We start from the raw sequence: 14,712 nt of genomic DNA on the forward strand, positions 1-14,712 counted from the left end.
GCAGGGAGCAGTGCAGAGATGTGGCTGCATAGGGATGCAGGGAGCAGTGCAGAGATGTGGCTGCATAGCGATGCAGGGAGCAGTGCAGAGATGTGGCTGCATAGTGAGGCAGGGAGCAGTGCAGAGATATGGCTGCATAGTGAGGCAGGGAGCAGTGCAGAGATGTGGCTGCATAGTGATGCAGGGAGCAGTGCAGAGATGTGGCTGCATAGTGAGGCAGGGAGCAGTACAGAGATGTGGCTGCATAGTAAGGCAGGGAGCAGTGCAGAGATGTGGCTGCATAGTGATGCGGGGAGAAATGCAGAGATGTGGCTGCATAGTGATGCAGGGAGCAGTGCAGATATGTGGCTGCATAGTGATGCAGGGAGCAGCGTAGAGATGTGGCTGCATAGTGAGGCGCGGAGCAGTGCAGAGATGTGGCTGCATAGTGATGCAAGGAGCAGTGCAGAGATGTGGCTGCATAGTGAGGCAGGGAGCAGTGCAGAGATGTGGCTGCATAGTGATGCAGGGAGAAGTGCAGAGATGTGGCTGCATAGTGAGGTAGGGAGCAGTGCAGAGATGTGGCTGCATAGTGAGGCAGGAAGCAGTGCGGAAATGTGGCTGCATGGTGATGCAGGGAGCAGTGCAGAGATGTGGCTGCATAGTGGTGCAGGGAGCAGTGCAGAGATGTGGCTGCATAGTGATGCAGGGAGCAGTGCAGAGATGTGGCTGCATAGTGGTGCATGGAGCAGTGCAGAGATGTGGCTGCATAGTGAGGCAGGGAGCAGTGCAGAGATATGGCTGCATAGTGAGGCAGGGAGCAGTGCAGAGATGTGGCTGCATAGTGAGGCAGGGAGCAGTGCAGAGATGTGGCTGCATAGTGAGGCAGGGAGCAGTGCAGAGATTTGGCTGCATAGTGAGGCAGGGAGCAGTGCAGAGATGTGGCTGCATAGTGATGCGGGGAGCAGTGCAGAGATGTGGCTGCATAGTGGTGCAGGGAGCAGTGCAGAGATGTGGCTGCATAGTGATGCAGGGAGCAGTGCAGAGATGTGACTGCATAGTGATGCAGGGAGCAGTGCAGAGATGTGGCTGCATAGTGAGGCAGGGAGCAGTGCAGAGATATGGCTGCATAGTGAGGCAGGGAGCAGTGCAGAGATGTGGCTGCATAGTGATGCAGGGAGCGGTGCAGAGATGTGGCTGCATAGTGAGGCAGGGAGCAGTGCAGAGATGTGGCTGCATAGTAAGGCAGGGAGCAGTGCAGAGATGTGGCTGCATAGTGATGCGGGGAGAAATGCAGAGATGTGGCTGCATAGTGATGCAGGGAGCAGTGCAGATATGTGGCTGCATAGTGATGCAGGGAGCAGCGTAGAGATGTGGCTGCATAGTGAGGCGCGGAGCAGTGCAGAGATGTGGCTGCATAGTGATGTGGGGAGCAGTGCAGAGATGTGGCTGCATAGTGATGTGGGGAGCAGTGCAGAGATGTGGCTGCATAGTGAGGGAGGGAGCAGTGCAGAGATGTGGCTGCATAGTGAGGCAGGGAGCAGTGCAGAGATGTGGCTGCATAGTGAGGCAGGGAGCAGTGCAGAGATGTGGCTGCATAGTGAGGCAGGGAGCAGTGCAGAGATGTGGCTGCAGCTGGGAGAGGAATATTAGGAGGGTCTCTGCTGACATCTCAGCTAACATGGAGGCAATGTGACAAGTAACTGATCATTATCAGATGTGAGAGATTTACCACATTCCACTAGTATATGTAACAACGATCTCCAAACCGAGAATTCCAGTAGATTAATATTGTCATTAGATCCTGACGGAGAGTGACTGACAGGAATTGTTCAATGTAAACAGCAAGAGAAATATCAGGACCTGTATAACTGCATCATAATAATAATAGTAATAATAATGAACCTTTGTGTATTTATGTCACAGCCGGCTGTCAGGGACCCTCCATAGGGAACATGCTCAGTGTGACCGGCAGGGCTGCTCATTCAGATTCCGGATATCCGGGTAACCCGGATATCCGACCTTTCTTCAGCTATCCGACCGGATTCGGATTCCAGATACCTGGGCCCAAATCCGGATAGCTATCTGCGGATAGTTGGCTGGCAATCCGGATATCCGCGGATATCCGCCATATATCCGACTATTGAGATACTGTAACTAAGTAGATGACGTTCAGGACGTCATTGAGCCAATCAGAGGGCTCCCAGCAAAAGCCCTAGCAACCAATCACAGAGGGGAACCCTGGCCAGCCCCACCTGACCTCATTGAGCCAATCAGAGGGCTCCCAGCCTAAGCCCTGGCACCCAATCACAGAAAGGAACCCTGGCCAGACCCCCCTGTATAATAAGGAGGGCTGCCATGATGAGAAATCTCGTCCTTGATTGTGAATGCTCACTGAGAGACATGCTCCAGTGCTGCTGGCCTAGCAAGTGCTGTACACAGTGATAAAACTAAAGCTGTTCAGTGATTAACCCCTTCACTATCACTACACTATTGTTATATTGTTAATTAGCTTGATTTCATTTAGTGACAGTCAGAGTGTGTGCTGCAGGGCTGCTGCAGCTGCTATGTGTCTGTGTGTGGGCTGAGCCTGTGCACAGACCACCAGGCTAGCTGCTGCCTGCTGGGCAGCTATTAGCCTTAGCTAGCTACAGTATACCTTAGGTTAGGGATTAGGGAATAGGATTTCTGTGTTATTGTGTAGTTAGTACTGTAGTACTGCAGTCAGTGCTAGTAGTTGTTAGAGTAGTAGTACTACTGTGTTAGCTTACTACAGAACTGCTGTGCTGCTGAGCAGTGCCAGTGTGACAGTTAGTGTCCTCTCCTCTGCTGTCTGACTGTCACTTGGCACGTGGCATTTGGCATGTGACCCTTGGCACGTGTAACGTGACATGTGGCTCTTGGCACTTTGCACTTTGCACATGGCACTTTGCACATGGCACTTTGCACTTGTCACGTGACACTTTGCACGTGGCACTTTGCACATGGCACTTTGCACTTGGCATGTGGCACTTTGCACTTGGCAGGTGGCACGTGGCACTTTGCATGTGGCACTTTGCGCGTGGCAGCTGGAACTTTGCACTTTGCACGTGGCACTTTGCACTTGGCACATGGCACATGGCACTTGGAATGTGGCACTTGGCACGTGGCACTTTGCATGTGGCACTTTGCACGTGGCAGGTGGCACTTGCACTGGCACTTTGCACGTGGCACTTGGCATGTGCCACGTGCAAAGTGCAAAGTGCCACGTGCCAAGTGCAAAGTGCCAAGTGCCACGTGCAAAGTGCCACTGCCAAGTGCCACGTCCAGCATGCTCCTGGCAGACGTTACACCTGCTGCTGCTGCTGCATTGCCCTGCTCCTGCTGCCTTTGCTGCTCCCACCGCCAGGGTGCCACAGGCCACTGCTGCTGTGTTGATACCACCTATATTTAACCCAAAACACAATTGCTGCATAATTTTTTGGAGGTGTCTGGGCTGAAAACTGCCATGTCCCAGTTGTGCGGTTGGACTTTGGACACAATGTGGGCTGCACGACCGCTGTCTGGAATCTAGGCCCGATGTTAATTGACAGCCATTTTTTTTTTGGGGGGGGGGGGATTTTAAGTCCCCACATCATCAGTTAGTGTTTCCCTTTAAAAATAATGATGCTACATGCCTCATTTACCCTAAAAAATGTTTTTAATGCAATTTAAAGGCCACTTCCAGTTTTTCTATCCAGATATCCGAATTTGCCCGGATACCCCGGATAATGAGGTCGGATATCCGATTCGGATCAGAATAGTTTGAACTCGGATATCCGACCCGGATCCGATATCTGGGTATCCGGATCCAGATCCAATCCAATCCAGATTTTGAAAAGGGGTATCCGAGCACTACTAGTGACCGGTGATAAGGAGTATTATGACATAAATGAGGAGGTCACAGTTTGGTGTAACACCGGATATTTCCCGTCATCTCAGACAACAAGGTGTGTGAAGTGGGGTGGTGACAGACATGACTGGTCTCCAGCGGTTACCTGCACAGGTGAGCACACACAGATTTACCTGTATAGTTATTACATCTCCACACAAGACAGAAACCTGGAATCTTTAAATGATCTATATTGTATATCATATTATATATTGATAAGTCATTTGTTTCTTGTATAAACTGTTCAGTGTAAAGAGCTGCATAAACTGAGAACTGTGCATAATAATAATAATAACAATAATAATAATAATAAACCTGTGTGTGTTTATGTCACAGCCGGCTGTCAGAGACCCTCCATAGGGAACATGCTCAGTGTGACCGGTGATAAGGAGTATTATACCATAAATGAGGAGGTCACAGTGCAGTGTAACACCGGATATTACCCGACATCTCAGACAATGAGGTGTGTGACTAATAGCCGTGGTGACAGGCAGTGGTCTCCAGCGGTTACCTGCACAGGTGAGTACACACAGACTTACCTGTATAGTTATTACATCTCCACAAAATACAGAAACCTGGAATCTCTGAATGATCTACAGTATATTATATATTGATAAGTCATTTGTCATTGAAGCATATATTTATATAGACATATACTAATATTCTCATCAGATTGCTGAGGGAGAGTCTGTGCTATGACTTGACTTAGACATAATAATAATAATAATAATAATAATAATAATAATAATAATAATAATAATAATGGTCCTTTGTGTATTTATGTCACAGCCGGCTGTCAGAGACCCTCCATAGGGAACATGCTCAGTGTGACCAGAGATAAGGAGTATTATACCGCAGGTGAGGAGGTCACAGTGCAGTGTAACACCGGATATTACCCGACATCTCAGAGAACGAGATGTGTGACTAATAATTATGGTGACAGAAGGTGGTCTCCAGCGGTTACCTGCACAGGTGAGAACACACAGATGTATAATGATCACTTCTCCACCCAACACAGAGACCTTAGGGCAGCATCTGGGGTCCATCGGAGGTAATGGGTTGAAATACATTATAATACAGTTTTAGTAGATTCAGTTGCTGTGATCAGGCAGGAGCAGTATGTGGGCAAGGCTGCATAGTAGTGCAGGGATCAGTGCAGAGATGTGGCTGCATAGTGATGCGGGGAACAGTGCAGAGATGTAGCTGCATAGTGATGCAGGGAGCAGTGCAGAGATGTGACTGCATGGTGATGCAGGGAGCAATGCAGAGATGTGGCTGCATAGTGATGCAGGGAGCAGTGCAGAGATGTGACTGCATGGTGATGCAGGGAGCAGTGCAGAGATGTGGCTGCATAGTGATGCAGGGAGCAATGCAGAGATGTGGCTGCATAGTAGTGCAGGGATCAGTGCAGAGACGTGACTGCATGGTGATGCAGGGAGCAGTGCAGAGATGTGGCTGCATAGTGATGCAGGGAGAAATGCAGAGATGTGGCTGCATAGTGATGCAGGGAGCAGTGCAGAGATGTGACTGCATGGTGATGCAGGGAGCAATGCAGAGATGTGGCTGCATAGTGATGCAGGGAGCAGTGCAGAGATGTGACTGTATGGTGATGCAGGGAGCAGTGCAGAGATGTGGCTGCATAGTGATGCAGGGAGCAATGCAGAGATGTGGCTGCATAGTAGTGCAGGGATCAGTGCAGAGACGTGACTGCATGGTGATGCAGGGAGCAGTGCAGAGATGTGGCTGCATAGTGATGCAGGGAGAAATGCAGAGATGTGGCTGCATAGTGATGCAGGGAGCAGTGCAGAGATGTGACTGCATGGTGATGCAGGGAGCAGTGCAGAGATGTGGCTGCATAGTGATGCAGGGAGCAATGCAGAGATGTGGCTGCATAGTAGTGCAGGGATCAGTGCAGAGACGTGACTGCATGGTGATGCAGGGAGCAGTGCAGAGATGTGGCTGCATGGTGATACAGGGAGAAATGCAGAGATGTGGCTGCATAGTGATGCAGGGAGCAGTGCAGAGATGTGACTGCATGGTGATGCAGGGAGCAGTGCAGAGATGTGGCTGCATAGTGATGCAGGGAGCAATGCAGAGATGTGGCTGCATAGTAGTGCAGGGATCAGTGCAGAGACGTGACTGCATGGTGATGCAGGGAGCAGTGCAGAGATGTGGCTGCATAGTGATGCGGGGAGCAGTGCAGAGATGTGGCTGCATAGTGATGCGGGGAGCAGTGCAGAGATGTGGCTGCATAGTGATGCGGGAGCAGTGCAGAAATGTGGCTGCATAGTGATGCAGGGAGCAATGCAGAGATGTGGCTGCATAGTGATGCAAGGAGCAGTGCAGAGATGTGGCTGCATAGTGAGGCAGGGAGCAGTGCAGAGATGTGGCTGCATAAAGATGCGGAGAGCAGTGCAGAGATGTGGCTGCATAGTGATGCGGGGAGCAGTGCAGAGATGTGGCTGCATAGTGATGCGGGAGCAGTGCAGAAATGTGGCTGCATAGTGATGTGGGGAGCAGTGCAGAGATGTGGCTGCATAGTGAGGCAGGGAGCAGTGCAGAGATGTGGCTACATAGTGATGCGGGGAACAGTGCAGAGATGCGGCTGCATAGTGAGGCAGGGAGCAGTGCAGAGATGTGTCTGCATAGTGATGCAGGGAGCAGTGCAGAGATGTGGCTGCATAGTGATGCAGGGAGAAGTGCAGAGATGTGGCTGCATAGTGATGTAGGAAGCAGTGCAGAGAGGTGGCTGCATAATGATGCAGGGAGCAGTGCAGAGATGTGGCTGCATAGTGATGCAGGGAGCAGTGCAGAGATGTGGCTGCATAGTGATGCAGGGAGCAGTGCAGAGATGTGGCTGCATAGTGATGCAGGGAGCAGTGCAGAGATGTGGCTGCATAGTGATGTAGGAAGCAGTGCAGAGATGTGGCTGCATAGCGATGCATGGAGCAGTGCAGAGATGTGGCTGCATAGTGATGCATGGGGCAGTGCAGAGATGTGGCTGCATAGTGAGGCAGGAGCAGTGCAGAGATGTGGCTGCATAGTGAGGCAGGGAGCAGTGCAGAGATGTGGCTGCATAGTGATGCAGGGAGCAGTGCAGAGATGTGGCTGTATAGTGATGCAGGGAGCAGTGCAGAGATGTGGCTGCATAGTGATGTAGGAAGCAGTGCAGAGATGTGGCTGCATAGTGATGCATGGAGCAGTGCAGAGATGTGGCTGCATAGTGAGGGCAAAAAATCTGATCCAGGAAATTATAGACCTGTAAGCTTAACATCAGTTGTATGCAAACTATTTGAGGGGTTACTAAGAGATACTATACATGACTTCATAGTAGAAAATAATCTTATTTCTCAGCATCAACATGGGTTTACTAAAGACAGGTCCTGTTTGACTAACATGCTCAGCTTTTATGAGGTAGTGAATGCTAATATGGATATTGGGAATGCTGTAGATGTGATATACTTGGACTTTGCAAAGGCCTTCGACACTGTTCCCCACAGAAGTCTGGTGCAAAAGTTGAGGATGCAAGGACTGGGGAAGAGTTTGTGTGCATGGATAGGGAACTGGCTAATGGACAGAAAACAAAGAGTTGTGGTCAATGGATCGTACTCAAAATGGGAGACTGTCAGCAGTGGGGTCCCACAGGGGTCTGTACTGGGTCCAGTGCTCTTCAATGTATATATTAATGACCTAGTAGATGCAGTAGTGAGCAATGTTGCTATTTTTGCAGATGATACAAAATTGTGCAGAATTATCAACTCTCAGGAAGATAGTGTCATATTGCAACAGGATCTGGATAGGATGGCTATATGGGCACATACATGGCAGATGAAATTGAATGGAAACAGAAGAACAGTGACAAAAGGTGGGGGATGCTAGCCAGACAGGTGATTTCTCTCTTCTGCGAGTACTCTGAAGTATATCATGGTCCATGAGGGAGCACCTAACTATGCCTGGGGGAGAAACAACTCACCCAATGCTGGGACCTGGGGGAAGGGGAGGTAAAACAAGGCCACCTAATGCTGCTATCATAGAGGGAGGGGACACCTAATGCTGAAATCTGATCAGGGTGAAGTGGGAAGGGGGGCAAAAGCCACTCAATGCTGCTACGTAGAGGTGGAATTATCAGGCCACCTAATGCTGCAATCCAGGGAAAGGGGCCACTGAATTCTGCATTTCGGTAACAGAGTGATCTCTGGGCACCTAAAATTGCTATATTGGGGGTTGCATGGCCAAGGTAGCCCCATGTTAGGGCTTGCCCAGAGCCCGTGTTATGCTGAACCAGCCTTGAGTGTTGCTGTGCATTGTGATGTTGTCTACAAACATTCTTAATTCCCAGGACAAGCTGATGAACCAGGCTAAGGGCCGCACTTGATCAGTAGGGATAAGCCAAAGCAATTTTGCAAAATGCAGTTGTCTTGGAGTGTGGGGGGGCTCTTGTGTCTGCGCTCCACGCTACTTTCTATCTCCCCAACACCTCTGCCTTGTACAGGGCTGGTTCTAGCTCCAATGGGACCCTGGGGCAAAAGTAACTTAGGGCCCTCCTGACACCCTCCCCCCCGACTGCTTCCCCCACTGCGCTGCCGTAGGTAGTGCACCCCCTCCCCCAATATAGATAGCCAGATGTCCCCACAGGATTAGGTAGCCCGCCCAGTATAAACATATGTGTCCCCACAGGATTAGGTAGCCCGCCCAGTATATATAGCAAGATGTTGGTTAGCCCCCATGTATTAATTTTTAGCTATAACCTCCAGTATTAGGTAGTGTCCCCCTAGTATAGATAGCCAGATGTCCCTCCATTTAGGCAGTCTCCCCCAGTCCATATGCATAGTGATGCAAGCGACAGTACAACTCACCTTTCTGCGTTGCTTCTGCACGTCTTCTTCTCAACAAACAGTTCTGTATCTCCTCTACAACTCCTCCAGTGGCACAGTAATGAGAGGTGCCACTAGGGGGCAGCAGAGAGGAGACACAGAACTGCGTGATGGGGAGAAAACTTGCAGAAGTTCCCAGCAGCGCTGACAGGTGAGTTGTACTGTCTCTTTCGCTCGCATCACTCTGCATAAAGGCAGGCAGGGGGGGGGGGGACTCAGGAGGGCCCTTCCTCCTTCTCCAGCCTGCCGCTGCTTCCCTAGACAATGGTCGCGGTACCTGGCAGCCCGGCCGGCCGAATAACATTTTTAAATAGTGAAGATGGGACAGGCTTGAGGGCCCTCCCTGGGCTCTGGGACCCAGGGGCAATTTCCCCCCTTGCCTGAATGTTAGCGCCACCTCTAGCCTTGTAAACTGGAACTTCAGCTGTTATAGGGATACTGAAGTGAGCGGAACGTGGAGCACTGAGTTGGGTGGCGGGAGAGCCGAATGCTGCCGCTAAACTCCTTGGCGGCGTTAAATACTATTCCCTCTCCGAGTCGTAGCAACTCAGAGGGAGATGTAAGTTGGGGTACTGGAATCCGGCTGGAGCCCCAAATCACCCTTATTTTTTGCCTTACACTGCTGCCTGGTCTAGGTGCCCGGCGATGAGCGCCATGTGCCCAAAACCACCTGTTTCAGGATATGGAGACTGCCTTGTTTATTTCCTTGTAAACAATGCCAGTGTCTGGATTGTAAAGGTACAAAAAAGTGACAGCGTCCAGCAGAAGTGAGAGAAACTGATGTTAATTTAAATGAAATTAACTTAAAAAAGGGAGGCATGGAGAAATTGTTGAGCAGTAATAAGATGATTTGAGTGATGGTTTGGGGTGATATTTTATGTCCTGCATCTGCACAGTGGCTGGAAAGGAGATTCCCAGCTTTATTCAGGATACCAAGTCCCCTCCTCGCATAAGGGCCCTTATTCAACGTTACTTTTCTCATGAGATTTCTCCCTGGACATAATTTCTTATCTTACCTACTAAAAAAAAAAAAAAAAAAAAAGGCACCCAGCAACTAAAACAGCACAGCTAAAAAGTTATTAAAAAAGTGAGCATTTTCTTGAGGGTTTAGGGCTATGTTCACATTATAAATCGCAAGTAGAGATGGACCAAGTTTGTTCTACAGCACACAGCTATGGGGAATGACCACGGGGTCATTTCCGCATATGTAATTTTACGTATTACTGCACAGATTCTTTCCCGGCGGACGCACGGCCTTGATCACGCGCCTGCTGGTGACGTCATGCACATGCGCAGAGCACTCCTGGCTGCGGGTATGCGATCAGGGACGCGCGGCTGCCGGAAAAGTGGATGCTCAGTAATGCATAAAATGACGTATGCGGAAATGACCTCAGGTCATTCCCCATAGCTGTTCACTGTAGAACAAATTCGGGCCATCTATAATCGCAAGCGCTGAGCTTTTTTGGGGGTGTTTTTTTCAAGCGATTCCCGGCGTTTTCTGAGCTTTGGGCGATTTTGTGCTTTTCTGAGCGCATTTGATGAACGTTTGAGATTTTTATTTCCTGAAGTCAGTCAGGAAGTGAACTCTCTGACCCGGAAAAGAATGAATACAATGCATATATTCTTAAAAGTGCTGGAGAAATCACTATAGAAAGCACTTTTTCATTCGCTTAACGATTTCCCTATACCTTCTATTAAGTGAAAAACTGCAATCGCTCGGCAAAACCGCTTAGAAAAGTGGTAGAAAAAAAAAAAAACCACAGCGCACAGGTAATCGCCGGGAATGGGGAAAAAAACGCCACAAAACCCACCCAACGTGGACGGACGCGTGAATGCCGGAACGCAATGTGAACAAGGCCTAAGTGAGCAACTGTGGCTTCCAATGATGCATCACTCCCGAATATGGAAATCATCTCTTTGGGCTGGCTCACACTGGGGTGCTCAGGGTTTTAGAGCTTTGCTGAACGCCATGATTAGCAAAGTGCTGTGACTATGTATCCCTATGGGACCAGTGCAGCAATTGCATTTTGTATAAATGATTTTGATGCAATTCCTGTTCCCCAAATGAGAATCACAAAGGGCAATTGCTGGGAAAATTGCCAAAAAGAGCAATTTAAAATAATTGCGTTATATGAATGTGAACCAGCCCTTTATGCCCTGATGCCAGGCTCACATCCAGAACTGCTGGAGTATAGCAAGCCTATAGCTTATACATCTTATAGAGCCACATCAACCCCACATGTAGACAGCCTTTTTCAGACATTCTTTTCCTCATCAGACTATTTGCATATTCAAGAGTGATGCATCATTGGAGACCACAGTTGCTTGCATAGAGCTGCATTATTACACACACCTGTTTTAGGAAGGCAAAATTATATTCCATATTTTCCTTGGTAAAGGCTCATACACACATCAGACCACAGTCTTTGGAAAATGAAAGATCACAGACCAATTTTACCCCATTCCATGTAGTATGAGAGCCATACCTACACAGTCTATTCTATGGAGCTGCACTCCCCATCAGACAGAGATCTTACCCCCTCCATGTAGTATGAGAGCCATACCTACACAGTCTATTCTATGGAGCTGCACTCCCCATCAGACAGAAATCTTACCCCCTTCCATGTAGTATGAGAGCCATACTCTACACAGTCTATTCTATGGAGCTGCACTCCCCATCAGATAGAAATCTTACCCCCTTCCATGTAGTATGAGAGCCATACCTACACAGTCTATTCTATGGAGCTCCACTCCCCATCAGACAGAAATCTTACCCCCTTCCATGTAGTATGAGAGCCACACCTACACAGTCTATTCTATGGAGCTGCACTCCCCATCAGACAGAAATCTTACCCCCTTCCATGTAGTATGAGAGCCACACCTACAGTCTATTCTATTGAGCTGAACTCCCCATCAGACAGAAATCTTACCCCCTTCCATGTAGTATGAGAGCCACACCTACACAGTCTATTCTATGGAGCTGCACTCCCCATCAGACAGAAATCTTACCCCCCTTCCATGTAGTATGAGAGCCACACCTACACAGTCTATTCTATGGAGCTGCACTCCCCATCAGACAGAAATCTTACCCCCTTCCATGTAGTATGAGAGCCATACTCTACACAGTCTATTCTATGGAGCTGCACTCCCCATCAGACAGAAATCTTACCCCCTTCCATGTAGTATGAGAGCCATACTCTACACAGTCTATTCTATGGAGCTGCACTCCCCATCAGACAGAGATCTTACCCCCTTCCATGTAGTATGAGAGCCACACCTACACAGTCTATTCTATGGAGCTGCACTCCCCATCAGACAGAAATCTTACCCCCTTCCATGTAGTATGAGAGCCACACCTACACAGTCTATTCTATGGAGCTGCACTCCCCATCAGACAGAAATCTTACCCCCTTCCATGTAGTATGAGAGCCATACTCTACACAGTCTATTCTATGGAGCTGCACTCCCCATCAGACAGAGATCTTACCCCCTTCCATGTAGTATGAGAGCCACACCTACACAGTCTATTCTATGGAGCTGAACTCCACATCAGACAGAAATCTTACCCCCTTCCATGTAGTATGAGAGCCATACCTACACAGTCTATTCTATTGTGCTGAACTCCCCATCAGATAAAATCTTTGCAAGATGCTGCACACAAAGATGCCCGTACACATTCATTATCTGCAAAAGATCTGTTCCTGCAAAAGATCTGTTCCTGCAAATTGCATTCATAGTCTATGATATCTGCAGATCCTCATACACACCTTGTTTAACAGACATTCATCTGCAGATCTGACAATCATCTGCAGATCTGAAGATCCATCCTGGTGGATCTGATCTGCAGATGAATGTTTGTTAAACAAGGTGTGTATGAGGCTCTGCAGATATCATAGACTATGAATGCATTTTGCAGGAACGGATCTTTTGCAGGAACAGATCTTTTGCAGATAATGATCTGTTGCATGTGTACAGCATCTGTGTGTGCAGCATCTTGCAAAGATTTCAGTCTGATGGGGAGTTCAGCTCCATAGCATAGACTGTGTAGGTATGGCTCTCATACAACATGGAAGGGGGTAACATTGGTCTGTGATCTTTCACTTTTATCTGACGTGTGTACCCACCTTAAGCAGTATTCCTTGTGTGGCATCCGACCAAGCACTCTGTACAGCACTACAGAAGATGTTGGTGCTGTATTGATTAAAAAATAGAGCAGTGGGGGCCGAAGGCAGGAGCAGTATGTGGATGAGGCTCCATAATGATGCAGTGATCAGTACAGTGGCTGAATAGAGTACTGGTTAAGGGCACCGCCTTTGACATGGGAGACCAGGGTTTGCATCCTGGCTAGAGTCAGTACCTATTCAGTAAAGAGTTCCAGGCAAGACTCCCTAACACTGCAGGGTGGCCTCTTGAGTGGCTGCAGCTCTTGAGCGCTTTGAGTCTGGCAGGAGAAAAGTGCTGTACAAATGTTAGGATTATTACTATTGTGCAGAGATGTGGCTGCATAGTGATGCAGGGAGCAGTACAGAGATGTGGCTGCATAGTGATGCAGGGAGCAGTGCAGAGATGCAGCTGCATAGTGATGCAGGGAGCAGTGCAGAGATGTGGCTGCATAGTGATGTAGGAAGCAGTGCAGAGATATGGCTGCATAGTGATGCAGGGAGCAGCGCAGAGATGTGGCTGCATAGTGATGCAGGGAGCAGTGCAGAGATGTGGCTGCATAGTGATGCAGGGAGCAGTGCAGAGATGTGGCTGCATAGTGATGCAGGGATCAGTGCAGAGATGTGACTGCATAGTGGTGCAGGGAGCAGTGCAGAGATGTGGCTGCATAGTAATACAGGGAGCAGTGCAGAGATGTGGCTGCATAGTGATGCAGGGAGCAGTGCAGAGATGTGGCTGCATAGTGATGCAGGGAGCAGTGCAGAGATGTGGCTGCATAGTGATGCAGGGAGCAGTGCAGAGATGTGGCTGCATAGTGGTGCAGGAAGCAGTGCAGAGATGTGGCTGCATAGTGGTGCAGGAAGCAGTGCAGAGATGTGGCTGCATAGTGATGCAGGGAGCAGTGCAGAGATGTGGCTGCATAGTGGTGCAGGGAGCAGTGCAGAGATGTGGCTGCATAGTGGTGCAGGGAGCAGTGCAGAGATGTGGCTGCATAGTGAGGCAGGGAGCAGTGCAGAGATGTGGCTGCATAGTGAGGCAGGGAACAGTGCAGAGATGTAGCTGCATAGTGAGGCAGGGAGCAGTGCAGAGATGTGGCTGCATAGTGATGCAGGGAGCAGTGCAGAGATGTGGCTGCATAGTGAGGCAGGGAGCAGTGCAGAGATGTGGCTGCATAGTGAGGCAGGGAACAGTGCAGAGATGTGGCTGCATAGTGAGGCAGGGAACAGTGCAGAGATGTGGCTGCATAGTGATGCAGGGAGCAGTGCAGAGATGTGGCTGCATAGTGAGGCAGGGAGCAGTGCAGAGATGTGGCTGCATAGTGAGGCAGGGAACAGTGCAGAGATGTGGCTGCATAGTGAGGCAGGGAACGGTGCAGAGATGTGGCTGCATAGTGATGCAGGGAGCAGTGCAGAGATGTAGCTGCATAGTGATGCGGGGAGCAGTGCAGAGATGTGGCTGCATAGTGAGGCAGGGAGCAGTGCAGAGATGTGGCTGCATAGTGAGGCAGGGAGCAGTGCAGAGATGTGGCTGCAGCTGGGAGAGGAATATTAGGAGGGTCTCTGCTGACATCTCAGCTAACATGGAGGCAATGTGACAAGTAACTGATCATTATCAGATGTGAGAGATTTACCACATTCCACTAGTATATGTAACAACGATCTCCAAACCGAGAATTCCAGTAGATTAATATTGTCATTAGATCCTGACGGAGAGTGACTGACAGGAATTGTTCAATGTAAACAGCAAGAGAAATGTCAGGACCTGTATAACTGCATCATAATAATAGTA

At 49.2% G+C, this 14,712-nt stretch overlaps 1 protein-coding gene across 1 annotated transcript in view; it reads left to right on the top strand.

The window, feature by feature from the left end:
* The window catches only part of LOC137544499 (complement factor H-like), a 200,555-nt gene that overhangs the window by 69,010 nt on the left and 116,833 nt on the right, over nucleotides 1–14,712 (top strand). The window lies entirely within an intron of this gene.

Source organism: Hyperolius riggenbachi, chromosome 1, assembly GCF_040937935.1.
Source record: "Hyperolius riggenbachi isolate aHypRig1 chromosome 1, aHypRig1.pri, whole genome shotgun sequence".
Lineage (NCBI taxonomy): Eukaryota > Metazoa > Chordata > Amphibia > Anura > Hyperoliidae > Hyperolius > Hyperolius riggenbachi.